At 33.6% G+C, this 13,841-nt stretch overlaps 1 pseudogene; it reads left to right on the top strand.

Annotated features, from left to right (window-relative positions):
- The first annotated feature begins 1,044 nt into the window (after positions 1-1,044).
- LOC124539350 lies at positions 1,045-12,750 on the top strand (annotated as a pseudogene).
- The last annotated feature ends 1,091 nt before the right edge of the window (positions 12,751-13,841 follow it).

Here is a 13,841-nt window from a genome sequence, read left to right as displayed (position 1 = left end):
AAGAAATGGTTATATCACACCCATTGATATGGCCAATATCTATGGGTGGTGATGACTTACCATTGACGCTAATTGAAATTTTTTTACATGTTACACGGTCAGTTCTGAGAGCAACCAATTCTATAGCGTAAATTTACTAGACATACATACATAAACCAATTAATGTAAAAAGTTTCCATTTTTATTATTTATACTTTTATAAAAATAACAGAATAAATATATTGTTTCAGTAGAAATCCTGTTCATCCATTTACAAGAACAATACAGGCACATGAAGAAAATTCTACTGTACTACCATTCATTAATAAATACTGATTATAAATATAATTAATCAATTGTGAAATAAACTATTAATTGTGATGTGGTTGTAAAATAAAATTACTTATAATCATATTAAAAGAAAATATTGCTGTCTCAGCATTATTATTAATTTATGTTTTTAACTTTTCCTTATTTTAATGTAAGAATCGAATTAGTGCAAAATTTATTTATTTTATTTATTTATTTATTGCCACACTGTATACATAATATCAATACAGGATTGTGCCCCAATTCGATATTACAGCACTTTAAAAAACAAATTTAATACATCTATCCATGTTATAATAATATATATAATACTAAATATATATAATAAATAATAATTAATATATATAATAATATATAATAATAAATTGTATATTTAACATATTTAACGCTATTGTATTATTCTTGCAAAATAGGATTTGTTACTAGTAACGACATCTCTTGACAAGAGTACAGATTGCTGTGTTTGTTTTTCTCTAAGAATTTTAATTAGCAGACTTACAAAGTAATCAATACTTAATTATTAACATAGAATTGTGAATATTTTTAAATTAAATAGTATTACTTATATTAACAGTTATTTAATATTCGTTAAAACTGAAGCAAAATCATAACGCTTAATGCTTTCAGCGCTTAGTGCTGTGTGATTTGATTTTGAATTATTCTCATTTCTCAAACAACTAAATCTGCTTTGTATTTATTATACATATTTTTTTTTAAATTTGTGAGTTACAAAATAGTATAATGCATATTAGGAACAAAATGAAAAGCTTAAAAAGTGTATCCATTGATTTTTTTCCCATCATTCGAGGTCCGAGGGTACTTAGAATAATAATAAAAACAGTTTTGATTGACATTATTTAATTTTTTTTACATTGTTTTTGAGTGCACGTGCTTAAGCTTAGGGAATATTCGAACAGCATGGATAATGAAGAAAAACTTTCTCTCAGTGTTCTAGAAGACAAACCTTACCGATACTTGCAACAAATGGCTAAATCTATTGGATTACCATCAAATTTTAAGGTATAAAATTATAAATGATATTTTTATTTATAATTAAAAGCTTACTAACCCTTGAGCTTTAAATATATTTAAAACACTATGCATTTATGTATTACTAATATACAATTATTTTTAACGAATATTTTATACAACAAACTTTAACTTCATGTGGTAACAACTAAAGGTAGATATCGGTTTTATAAAAATGTATTGTTATAATACCTTCTCAATATAAATTTAATTTCAAAAATAGAACTTACAGATATTTTTTTCTGGTACAAACAGTCTGTAAGCCTATTTCATTACAGAAAGTCTATTTAATAGAATTGATACAAGCTAAGAAGTTCAAAACTGAAAGAGAAGTTAATACTATTATACATAGAGTTAAACTTGAGCGATTGCAATTATCAAAAGCCAGAAGAGAAAGTAAAAGAAGAAAAATGCAGGTTCATTTTTTATATTTTTTAATTTTAAACTCATATCACACTAAAACAAAGACAATTAAATTTACAGCCTTAAGTAAAAAGATATAATTTAAAATTAAATGTTATTGTTATTAATAAAAAATAAAATCTAACTTTAAAGGAAGTTTCATTTTTTATTAAAATTAAAAACAATAATCTCTTTTTATTTTATACAATTAAATGAATCTTCTCTTTCCTTAAAAATTAATCTTTTTTTTACAATACTTTTTAGGCTTTGGCATAATTTTCTCATTCATAATAATATTATAATATTGAATATTTTTATATAAGGATGTTACTTAAGATTAGAGATATATCTTCTTTTTTAATTTCCAACAAACTATAGTATCAGCTTTTACCTTTCCTTATAAATACATTTTATATTATAAATAATTTATTTCATATAGTAAAAATATCAATGCTAGTAATTTTTTTTTAAATCAATCATGATTTTCATGAGTAATCCAAACATGGTCTGAATTTTTTTTTTTATTAAAAAAATATTTTAATTTGTAGATGACAGAAGTAGCGTCGACAAGTAGATCCTGCTTTTCTCCACCCATAACAATGACACCAAAGCGTTCAAGTCAAATGTATGTGAGATGCAGCCCAGAACAACGCAGACCTCTAATCACTTATAATCCAAAACGGAATTTAATACAAAATCTTAATCAAAATCCCACACCAAATCCAGCAAATTCATGTGGTAGAATATTGAGAAGTTTTAATATGAAAACATTAAAACCTAATTATGCATTAATGAATGGTCAGGATGTATTTAAGTCGCATACAAATCCAAAAGAAACAAAAATCAAAATAATAACAAACAATGGTGGATTTCCTCAGTTCAACGTCACGGCTAAGTGTGTCGTGAAAAAACACAGGCCCAGTGTACTGACCAATGGGAAGACTGCCTTAAAGACACATTTAATGCTAACACAAAGCATGGTAGGTATATTTATAATATACTAGTAGTATCTCACGGGTATGTTCTCATTTTTGGGTGTTGGTTGTCATGTGTTAGGCAAAAAAGTAGCCTATGTCCTTCCTTGTAGGTTCATGTTTCCTTCATACCAAATTTCATGAAATTTGGTTCTATTTGGTTGTGAAAGAGCGACAGATAGACAGAGTTACCTTCACATTTATAATATTAATATAGATATGCATTATAAATTTTACTAATTAGATATTTCAATCATATTTATAGTATATGAACCATCCTTTGAGTCAATTAGACTTTTTTAAAACTTACCTCTTTTTAAAAAACAACTGAACAACTTCTTCTCTACTTATTAAAAGGTTAAAGCTGCAATATAAAAATGATATGTAATGATTTATAAACTTTAGCATATTATGAACACTGGTTATACTCATATTTTAACCTGCTAGTTACGGTCTTAATCTATAGTTTTAACAGTTTTACAGTTTTCTGGGTTTTCTGCTGGCCATTTGGGCTTAATAATTATATTTATCTTTTGAAATTTCAGGATTTATTACAAAATCCAATACCAGCAAAGCGTCAACGAACTTTAAGCGGCATATATCCACTAATACCATCTGAAACAATACCAAGGAATCTTCACACTACCGAGAGTGTATGTTTACGTAAAATAGACGGTAGTTTGACAAAGATCAATGCGCTAGTACAGAAACGTAATATTGATATAATACCACGACAAAAAAATAACTACAAAAATACTGAAGTAAATATTCAAGATATATTGAATAGTATTGATGCCAACACAGACCATATCACACATGGTAATAGAAGTAATGAATATTTGCAAACACAATATCCAAATTTATCAAGTATAGACACAGCATACACAAATATGTATAACACCCAAGTGCCTTGTATTGAAAATAATATAAAAGAAAACGATATGGATATTTATTCGGTTTATTATCACAAAAAAATCAGAGCTGAGCAAATAAGATGTCAAAGACTGAGAGAAATGCAAGATAATGAAAGATTACCAAAGATCGGTGATGTTTTTAGTAAATTCAGTGATGTTTATAGGAGAGATTTGACACAGCCACTGTATGTGCATGTCAGCACTGAAGCTGAGAGAAGTATGTTCATACTTGTTGTTCATTTTTATATATTCTAGTGAAGAATTTCGGCTACAAGTGGCATTTTTAAGGGACTATAGTACGACACAACTTAGATGTCGCATCGGCAAAATTCGTAAAACCGATCACATCCGAATTGAGTATGCTATCCTTAATTATCAATATTTATTTCTCATGCGAATATGATCTTTACACAAACGTAATAACTTGTAATATCATATGACCTAATATATTCGTCAATTTGACGCGTCGATTTACATGCACTTGCTTTCTCTGACGCGTGAATCTATAGCGACGAATAGCGTCGAATGGCGCGATAGGGAGCTATTTCTATTAGTCGTGTAAATCGGCAGTAATCGGTTTTATTTTCATTCCATTGCATTTTCCGATGCTACGTCTAATTTGTGTCGTACTATACTTACTGCAACACTTGTCATAATGTGTGCGAAACATGAGTGCACTCTTTATCCCCTCACTCTCTAAATCCGATGGGACCGCAAATTGGATATGACCAAAAAATTATGTACAGTTCGAGTAAGAAAACCTTCGTCAGTTTTCAAATTCATTCCTTTATCAAGTCTTAAACTCTTAATGCCTTTTGAATCTAAACATCAAATCATTGCGACGCAATATGTCATTCAATAGGTAAAGCAGATTATCGCTCATACTGAGCACACGAAAATAGATCTTAAGGTGACGAACCTTTTCTTACCCAGACTGTACATGCTTTACATTCTTTGTAAGATGGTGTAAACAATTTGAACTTCCAGACTCCGAACTGCAATTATGAATTTTCAACAGAAGAAACCAAATCGGATTACCAATTTGAAATTGGAATGATAGAAATATTAGAGATAGCATATGCGTTAGACCATAAGTTTATATTTTTAGATTCTTTGCCGTGATGCAATTACAACACAAATTCCACTACAAAATTATATAAAAAGACACATTTAAGATACTGACAATTTATCCCTTATCAAATTTCAGGTCAAAACCATCCATTATACGTTAATAGAGGACCGGCAAATACAATTATGCTGGAACATATATACAATTTTAAAAGTCAATTATTAACAAACGCGCCTTTGCTGCAAATAGCAACAACGTCCAACACTAAATGTGTCTACAGCACACCTATTGTTGCAACTGCGTGAGTATTAATTACAGATTTAATTTTTATTATTATTTAATTAATAAATGCAGATCATTTCTTCTATTAAAGAATTAATTATTATAACATTGATTTCTGAACTTATATGGACGATCCGGCAATGCGTACGCAACATATTCGTTCTATGCGCATGCGCAACGTATTTGTATGTTTTTTGAACAATTCGTGTTAACTTATATACACTTATAAGCTGTTTTAACTGTGAAAGCAATAAATATACATTTATATTTATTTCAATAAACGCGAATAGACGCGATTTCATTGGTTGAATTCTGTAATAGTCTATGATATAAACTATGGATTCGCAAAAATAATGCGTTTTGAATAATTCCTTTGTGATCACAATAAGCCTTTCGAACATCAAACAATGTTCGTTTATTGGTTGGTTAGCCGTATATATTGCCGTCTACGGGCTGTCCCAATCAGATAAGTAAAAATATGTAAACAAACCTAAATGTACATCCTAGATAAATAGACTATTCTAATTCTGGACCAATGATGTCACGTCGTTTCAATATCATAGTTGTTGGAACAAAGTTACTCAAACTTAGTAGAATAGTAGTAGTAGAATAAATTGGCAGGAATCATGCACTCCAGGTAACCTTTCCCCTCTTGCTCGCTATCTCTTTCTAACAAACAAAATGTTTTAAAACAAAACATTAATATATCAATCAATCCTCATTACGATTGCGATAGAGACTGCACTTATACGCTTGAACAGCTGAACCGATTTTGATGAAATTTGGAAATAGTTTGTGTTCCGAATAACGACATGAACATCAAAATCCTTGGGATGTGAAAAGGGGAAACAAGTTTCTATACTTTGTTCCAACAATGTGTCCCACAACTTACCTTTTTGCTTTGCCTTTAATCCTCCTGTGTGTGGAATAGCATGTATCTCAGAACAATAATCAATGTTGAAACAGCATTACACTTATTTCAAACCGAAGATTATTTATAATACAAATTATTATATGATCATGTGTAAATTTATCATGTCTGGTCCCTCCTTTACCCTCCCATGCACTTAATTTGCACTTTGCTTTGCTTGCATGTTTGACACGCTTAGTGTGGCGCAACCCTCGACGATTGTGTCGAACGAAGCTTATGTTTCTTGTAAGTTTTAACACATTTTATTTTATATCTTCATACTTATTTATTTATTTATTTACTGTAAAAAGTTACACCATCGAATTATCACTAAACACTTAAAAAAATAAAATATTTAATATGGGTAACATTAGAGGTGATACATCTTTATAGGTGTAAACAACATTGAATTTATGTTTGCTTATAAAAATATTTCGTTTTGATTTTCTTGGTTTCAAAATTTCAAATTGGGGCAAGTTCAATGTATGTATTTGTGCTTAAATTTTCTTTCCTTGCATACCACCAAATTTTACATTCCAGAATTTTAGTTTATTATACATAGTTCCATAAATAAAACGCTTGCTACTTTTGTTTTATATTTTGTACAAGAACTCCCTCTATTTACTGTATATTTTCATGAATTTTATGTCTAATATATTAATAACTAATAGTATACACACACATATATAGATTTTGCAATGTGTTTCGTTAGTTTATTTTTGTTATATACTATACCCACTCTTAATAATTGGTTACACTTGTGCCTAAATGCATATTTGACTATAATAATTATTACGTTTTAAGAACCAATGCATTACAACAGCAATTATTAATTTTATAAATACAAGTTGCGTTATAATACACAGAATAATTCTGCTGGTCTAATTATCAACTGTTATAACAACAGACTAGGTATGGTAGGTTAGGTAGGCTGTTGTTTGATAAAATATGTGATGAAGTGGGTGGTACCAATTTAGACAGACTTGTAAAAAGACGTAACACCAAGTAAACTATAATATAGGGTGTTCTATAAGCATTGGTTAGAGGTGATACTTTGATAAAAGAAAAAGACACAAGTGCTTAATGAAAAGCCTGCTAAACAACATTGTTTTTATAATTTATTGCGGCTAGAGCTTTGTCTAAACCCGTCTGGGTGGTACCACCCACTCATCAGTTATTCCACCGCCAAATAACAGTACTCAGTATGATTGTGTTCCGGTTTGAAGGGTGAGTGAGCCAGTGTAACTACAGGCACAAGGGACATAACATCCTAGTTCCCAAAGTTGGTGGCGCATTGACGATGTGAGGAATAGTTAATATTTCTTACAGCTTCATTGTCTATGGGTGATAGTGACCACTTACCATCTGGTGGCCCATATGCTCGTCTCGTCGACCATAAAAAAATACTCGTATAATAATTTCCAGCGTTCGAGGTGGATAGTCATCGTAACCAACACGACATAGATCCGAGGTTGTACGAATTCCTGCACTTCTCAGAACAGACGCGAAGGAATTATTCACATTGCGACGGTAAGTGATACCAAAGTCTATGAAATCAATGTAATGTTTCTTGCGGAGACAATAACTATATCCTGGCAATACCAGGTAACTCAATCCTGGCTATATGCTTAATTTTGACGACCTCCGTGGTCGAGTGGTGTGTACACCGGTTTTCATGGGTACGCCACTTCGAGGGCCCGGGTTCGATTCCCGGCCGAGTCAATGTAGATTATAATTAGTTTTCTATGTTGTCTCGGGTCTTTGTGTTTGTGGTACCGTCGTTACTTCTGGTTTTCCATAACACAAGTGCTTTAGCTACTTACATTGGGATCAGAGTAATGTATGTGATGTTGTCTCATATTTATTATTTATGTACTTTTTTATTAATGGGTCCTTTCAAGTGAAAGCTAGAGTGTGCTTGATCATCAGGATGGAATTACAATGATAGTGTTCCACTGAAGTAACCCAATACTGTTCGAATTTACGGACATTTTGTCAATGTGCAGTGTGAAGAGTCCCTTATATAATTAAATTCAAATACATTACGCATGTATGTGTGCGTGCGTGTGCAAATTTGTACGTATGTTTATTAGATTTCCAATCTAAAATCTAGATAAGAGTCGAGATGGCCCAGTGGTTAGAACGCGTGCATCTTAACCGGTGATTGCGGGTTCAAACCCAGGCAAACACCGCTGATTCATGTGCTTAATTTGTCTTTATAATTCATCTCGTGCTCAGCGGTGAAGGAAAACATCATGAGAAAACCTGCATGTGACAAGTTTCAAAGAAATTCTGCCACATGTGTATTCCACCAACTCACATTGGAACAGCGTGGTGGAATATGTTCCAAACCTCCTCAAAGGGAGAGGAGGCCTTTAGCCCAGCAGTGGGAATTTACAGGCTGCTGTTGTTGTTGTCAATGTGCAGTGTGATGTGTCCCTTATATAATGAAATTCAAATACATTGCTATGACGTCATGGACGTTGCGTGCTCTTTCGAACGTGCGCATGTATGTGTGCGTGTGCAAGTTTGTACGTCTGTTTATTTAGATTGGAAATCTTCAAATACATTGCCCTGACGTCACGTACGTTGCGTGCTTTTTCGAACGTGCGCATCTATGCGTACGTGCGTGTGCAAGTTTGTACGTCTGTTTATTTAGATTGGAAATCTTCAAATACATTGCCCTGACGTCACGTACGTTGCGTGCTTTTTCGAACGTGCGCATCTATGCGTACGTGCGTGTGCAAGTTTGTACGTCTGTTTATTTAGATTGGAAATCTTCAAATACATTGCCCTGACGTCACGTACGTTGCGTGCTTTTTCGAACGTGCGCATCTATGCGTACGTGCGTGTGCAAATTTGTACGTCTGTTTATTTAGATTGGTAATCTTCGAATACATTGCTATGACGTCACGTACGTTGCGTGCTCTTTCGAACGTGCGCATGTATGTGTGCGTGTGCAAGTTTGTACGTCTGTTTATTTAGATTGGAAATCTTCAAATACATTGCCGTGACGTCACGTACGTTGCGTGCTCTTTCGAACGTCCGCATGTACGTGTGTGCGTGTGCAAGTTTGTACGTATGTTTATTTAGATTGGAAATCTTCGAATACATTGCTATGACGTCACGTGCATTGCGTGCACACGAACGTGCGCATGTATGTGTGCGTGCGTATGCAAGTTTGTACGTCTGTTTATTTAGATTGGAAATCTTCAAATACATTGCCGTGACGTCACGTGCTCTTTCGAGCGTGCGCATGTATGTGTGCGTGCGTGTGCAAGTTTGTGTGCGTTTGTACGTCTGTTTATTTATTGAAATGACATAATGTTAATAGATTTCAGCACGTCAACGTCATCCCTGGCCACGTCTCAAGACATAAGCACGACCGTCTCTATCCCGGAGATGGTGGAAGATGCACTTGAAATTATAAGCCAGGATGGGGTGAGTATGTTTAGTCTTGAACATATTTCTGTAATTTATTAATATATTATTATTATTATTTTTACTTGTTATTCTTATCAACTCGGCTTAGAGTATTTACGTCATTCTCATGGACCGAAGCCAAGTGGTCAGACACGTCTTAAAAATTGAAAGCTCTAAAGCAATTCCCGTTTCCCATCAGATGCAAAAAAATTGCGTACAATTCTGCAAGTGTTTAGTAGGTCTTCTGCAAATATAAACATATAGAAAATTTGGAAGATTTAAAGTTTTTACAGATATGTGCATTTGTCTAGGTATGACGCCAGTAGTAGACAGAACTATTGGGACTATTGTAACTTTCTGCAAATGCCACATACGTGCTATTTCTTCTTTTAGTTCCATGTATTTTATATGTTTTATTATTATTAATTTAACTTGGCGTTAAAGCGGTTTCTCGGCTTTGTGAATTAAAACATTGAAAGTATCAATACTTAAAATTAGATTGCCTTGCTTGTTTAGTGTCTAGAAATGGGACTACAAATCCTGTGGTTTTGGGTTCAATTCCCAGGTTTCGTTAAAAAGTTTTTGGGTGTTTCTGATGAAAAATTTGCCTTCCCATCATTAGTACCTTTCGTTTATTTAAGTATATCTTGTTAACTTGTATGTTTGTTACATTTTAGGATTATATGGAACAAATCGAAATGGACGTAAGGGCGCAATGCGTGCTCTGTACTTGGGCGGGACCCAAGATACTACTCGAATATCACATCAAAAAGGTTCTTATTGCATCCCTTATTTATAATTTATCACTAAACAAAACCTGCCTAATCAATTAAGCATTCATACATTGAGATCCCTTGTACAGATCCTGAGCTGGTTCAATATAAAATATCTTGAGTTTTTCCGGCAAAACTTTCTCAGTAGCGGGCTTAAGTTTAGTATTTGGCAGTGAGACTGTTAAATTCGTTGTTCACCATGTTTTTATTATCCCCGATCTGAGTAGCAAAAATGATAAATAGGGTTCATCATTATGACAAATCTAGACGTTTACTTTTAAACTTAACTACAACAACAGCCTGTAAATTCCCACTGCTGGGCTAAAGATCTCCTCTAACTTTGAGGAGAAGGTTTGGAAAACATTCCACCACGCTGTTCCAATGCGGATTGGTGGAATACACATGTGACAGAATTTCTATGAAATTTGTCACATGCAGGTTTCCTCACGATGTTTTCCTTCACCGCTGAGCACGAGATGAATTATAAAGACAAATTAAGCACATTAATCAGCGGTGCTTACCTAGGTTTGAACCCGCAATCATCGGTTAAGATGCACGCGTTCTAACCACTGGGCCATCTCGACTCTCAATATAGAAAACTAATGGTGATTTGCATCGACTCGGCCGGTAATCGAACCTGGGACCTCAGAGTGTACCCATGGAAACCAGTGTACACGCCACTCGATCATGGATGGTTGTCATAACACACTATCCGAGATAAGCAATAGACTATTTGACAATGCGAATAATAAATTGTGAATTATTGTAATTTAAACTTACATAAACTTTTTAAAAACCAGTCAAATAGCCTATTTTATTGATGAGTCACCAAAAGCGCCCCGCGATATAAAAAGTAAATTTGTAAGCATAATAGGAGCTGTAAAAAAGGTATAATTTGTAACTCGCTAAAAAAGGGGGAATAGGCTATTTGACGTTTGACATTTGAAAAGACCAGTCAAATAGCCTATTCGACTAGAGCAAGCTGCAGTTGGCCAATGGGCGGGTCTCGTTTGTGCTGCAGGAGCACGCGCTGGCCATACACCGGCAGCGCGGCGGCGAGTGGGCGGTGCCGTGGGCGCTGGGGGGGCCCGGGGGGGCCTGGGGGGCGCGGCACGTGCTACAGCTGGGCGACGCGCTGTACGTGCTCAGCGCGCGCTACCGCGACCCCGACTGCTTCAGCGCCGGCCTCGCCGTGAGTGCCCTACACATGTAATACGATTGTAACTACAGGCACAAGGGACATAACATCTTAGTACCCAAGGTTGGTGGCGCATTGATCATGTAAGGAATAGTTGATATTTCTTACAGCGTCATTGTCTATGGGCGATGGTGACCATCAGGTGGCCCATATGCTCGTCCAACTTATACCATAAAAAAAAGTACGGGGACAAGACGAGACTCACCTGATGGAAAGTGATTGCCTATGGGCTTCTGCAATACCAGGGAGTTTGCAAGTGCATTGCCGGTGAGGAAAGTGTACGCTCTTTTCTTGAAGGTTCCCAAGTCGTATCGGTTCGAAAAAACACCGACGAAAGTTGGTTATGCAAGGGAGAAAATGTCTTAAAAGTCGCGCTTTTGTGGACATCAAGGCACCTCAACATTTATGAGAAAAACATTGGGAGATTGATCTACTACTACCACTACTCGCGTGGTGGATACACGTCTTGCAAATTTTAATTCCATACATACATGTTTCTTCATGATATCCCATTACCGTGTTGTTAAGTTATAAAATCAAATTAATCAGTGAAGACTCAGTGATGATCTTCAACAAAGATTTTTGTCTTCTAAACATTTGACCATATCTTCTCTCTCAACTAATCCTACTTATTTGAGGTTGGCGTGGTGTGTTTTGGCGTAATATATTTGACTACATTAATATAATGCAAGATTTAAATTTCCCTACGAATGTTATCACTATCTCCACTATTATTTCATTGGACGCACCATATGGTACTTACGTAAATACAGGTTTCCAACAAACTTGGTGGTAGGGCTTTGTGCAAGCCCGTCTGGATAGGTACCACCCACTCATCAGTTATTCTAGCGCCAAATAACAGTACTCAGTATTGTTGTGTTCCGGTCTGAAGGGTGAGTGAGGCAGTGTAACTACAGGCACAAGGGACATAACATGTTATTTCCCATAGCTGGTGGCACATTGACGATGTAAGGAATAGTTAATATTTCTTACAGCGTCATTGTGTATAGGTGATGATGACCACTTACCATCACGAGGCCCATATACTCGTCCGCCAACCTATACCATAAAAAAAAAATTACAAACAAACTTCACAAACTTTCGATATGTTTTCGAAAAAAACAAAATATATTTTATATATATTCTATAGCAAAAAAGTATTTATTTTCACAGTCATTATCAACGGAGGGAACACAAAAATTCGGCTCAATAACAATTTACAACAAAGTCTCCGGTGAACCATTTTCGTGGAGTGGTCACATACAACCTCTGCCACCCAACCAGCCATACGAAAACGAGGCCAGCTGTCTCAAAATAGAATTATCTAAGCTAGACTTACTACCCAATAGCGCTAACTTAAAACTATTCAACAGGGAGTTAGTTACAGACTCACCGAGTAAAGTCATTATAGGGCAGCCCATATATAATGATATACAATTGATAATATTTGTAAGGATTTTTAATTAAAACATTTGTATACAAATATTTGTAATGCTAATGCCACACATGTGCAAATGTTCAAACGTCTAAAATGTAAAGGTGCTATGAAACTATTTAACTACCAAATGGTACGAGCCATAGCCATTGAATAAGGCCTTATTATAAATTAAAAGCGTAATACCTTATTTGCAACATTAATTATTACATTAGATTATATAAAGCGCATACTTTTTTATTTTAATTTATATGACTATTGTCATCAAAGAAAACCGACAGAACTCCGACAGAAACCGACTCCATGAGAACATTTTTTAAAAGTTATTAAAGCAGTTACTCGTTAAACATTGTTGTCTCTTTCTTACTAATATCAAATCTATGATCACAAAATGAGACATCAATATTTATCAAAAAAAATTAATAATTTAAACAATAAATAGTGACTTAACATTTTTAAACTCACAACTTTTATTTATATGTACTTGTAACTGACAATGTGGAAAAAACATCAAATATGGATGTCCCTATAATATTTTTAAAACAGAATCTTTACAAAGTGTTGGTTTTTATAATAACTTTATTTTTAATTAATATATTTAATTTCTAACTTTGTTATTTTATGCCTATGGCAACACACGTGAGATTTGTTCTAGTTTTAAGTTGTTGATTTTGATACTTTTTTTTATTTTATCATCATGTTGATTACTTTTTATTTTAAGAGAAGAAAAATCTTTAATTATTATGTGCCATACTAACTTGTATTATTTTTGTTTTTGTTAACCTTTTTTCCAAGTATTTGAAGAATATTTTTTATAACATTAACACAATATAGTTTATGATATAAATAATAAATTATGAGAAAAAGCAAATGCATAAATGCCTTAAACGTTTATTGTAGTTTATTATTGTTATTAACATTTAATTTGTATGTTTTTAACAAATTTTAAAGTCCATACTTTTGCGGCTTTAAGTATTAAAAATTTGACGTCAATGAAACCTTAACAGTATTTTATACTTACAATTGAAATAAATTCATCGTAAAAAAATCGTTATGTACTTTTTTATTTTTTAAGCTGTCTGTTAAAAAAATTGTAATTTGAAAAGTATTTTACGACCACATA

Source organism: Vanessa cardui, chromosome 22 (assembly GCF_905220365.1).
Source record: "Vanessa cardui chromosome 22, ilVanCard2.1, whole genome shotgun sequence".
NCBI lineage: Eukaryota > Metazoa > Arthropoda > Insecta > Lepidoptera > Nymphalidae > Vanessa > Vanessa cardui.
Note: the sequence above shows the minus strand (reverse complement) of the source record. Positions and strands in the feature narration are given on the sequence as shown.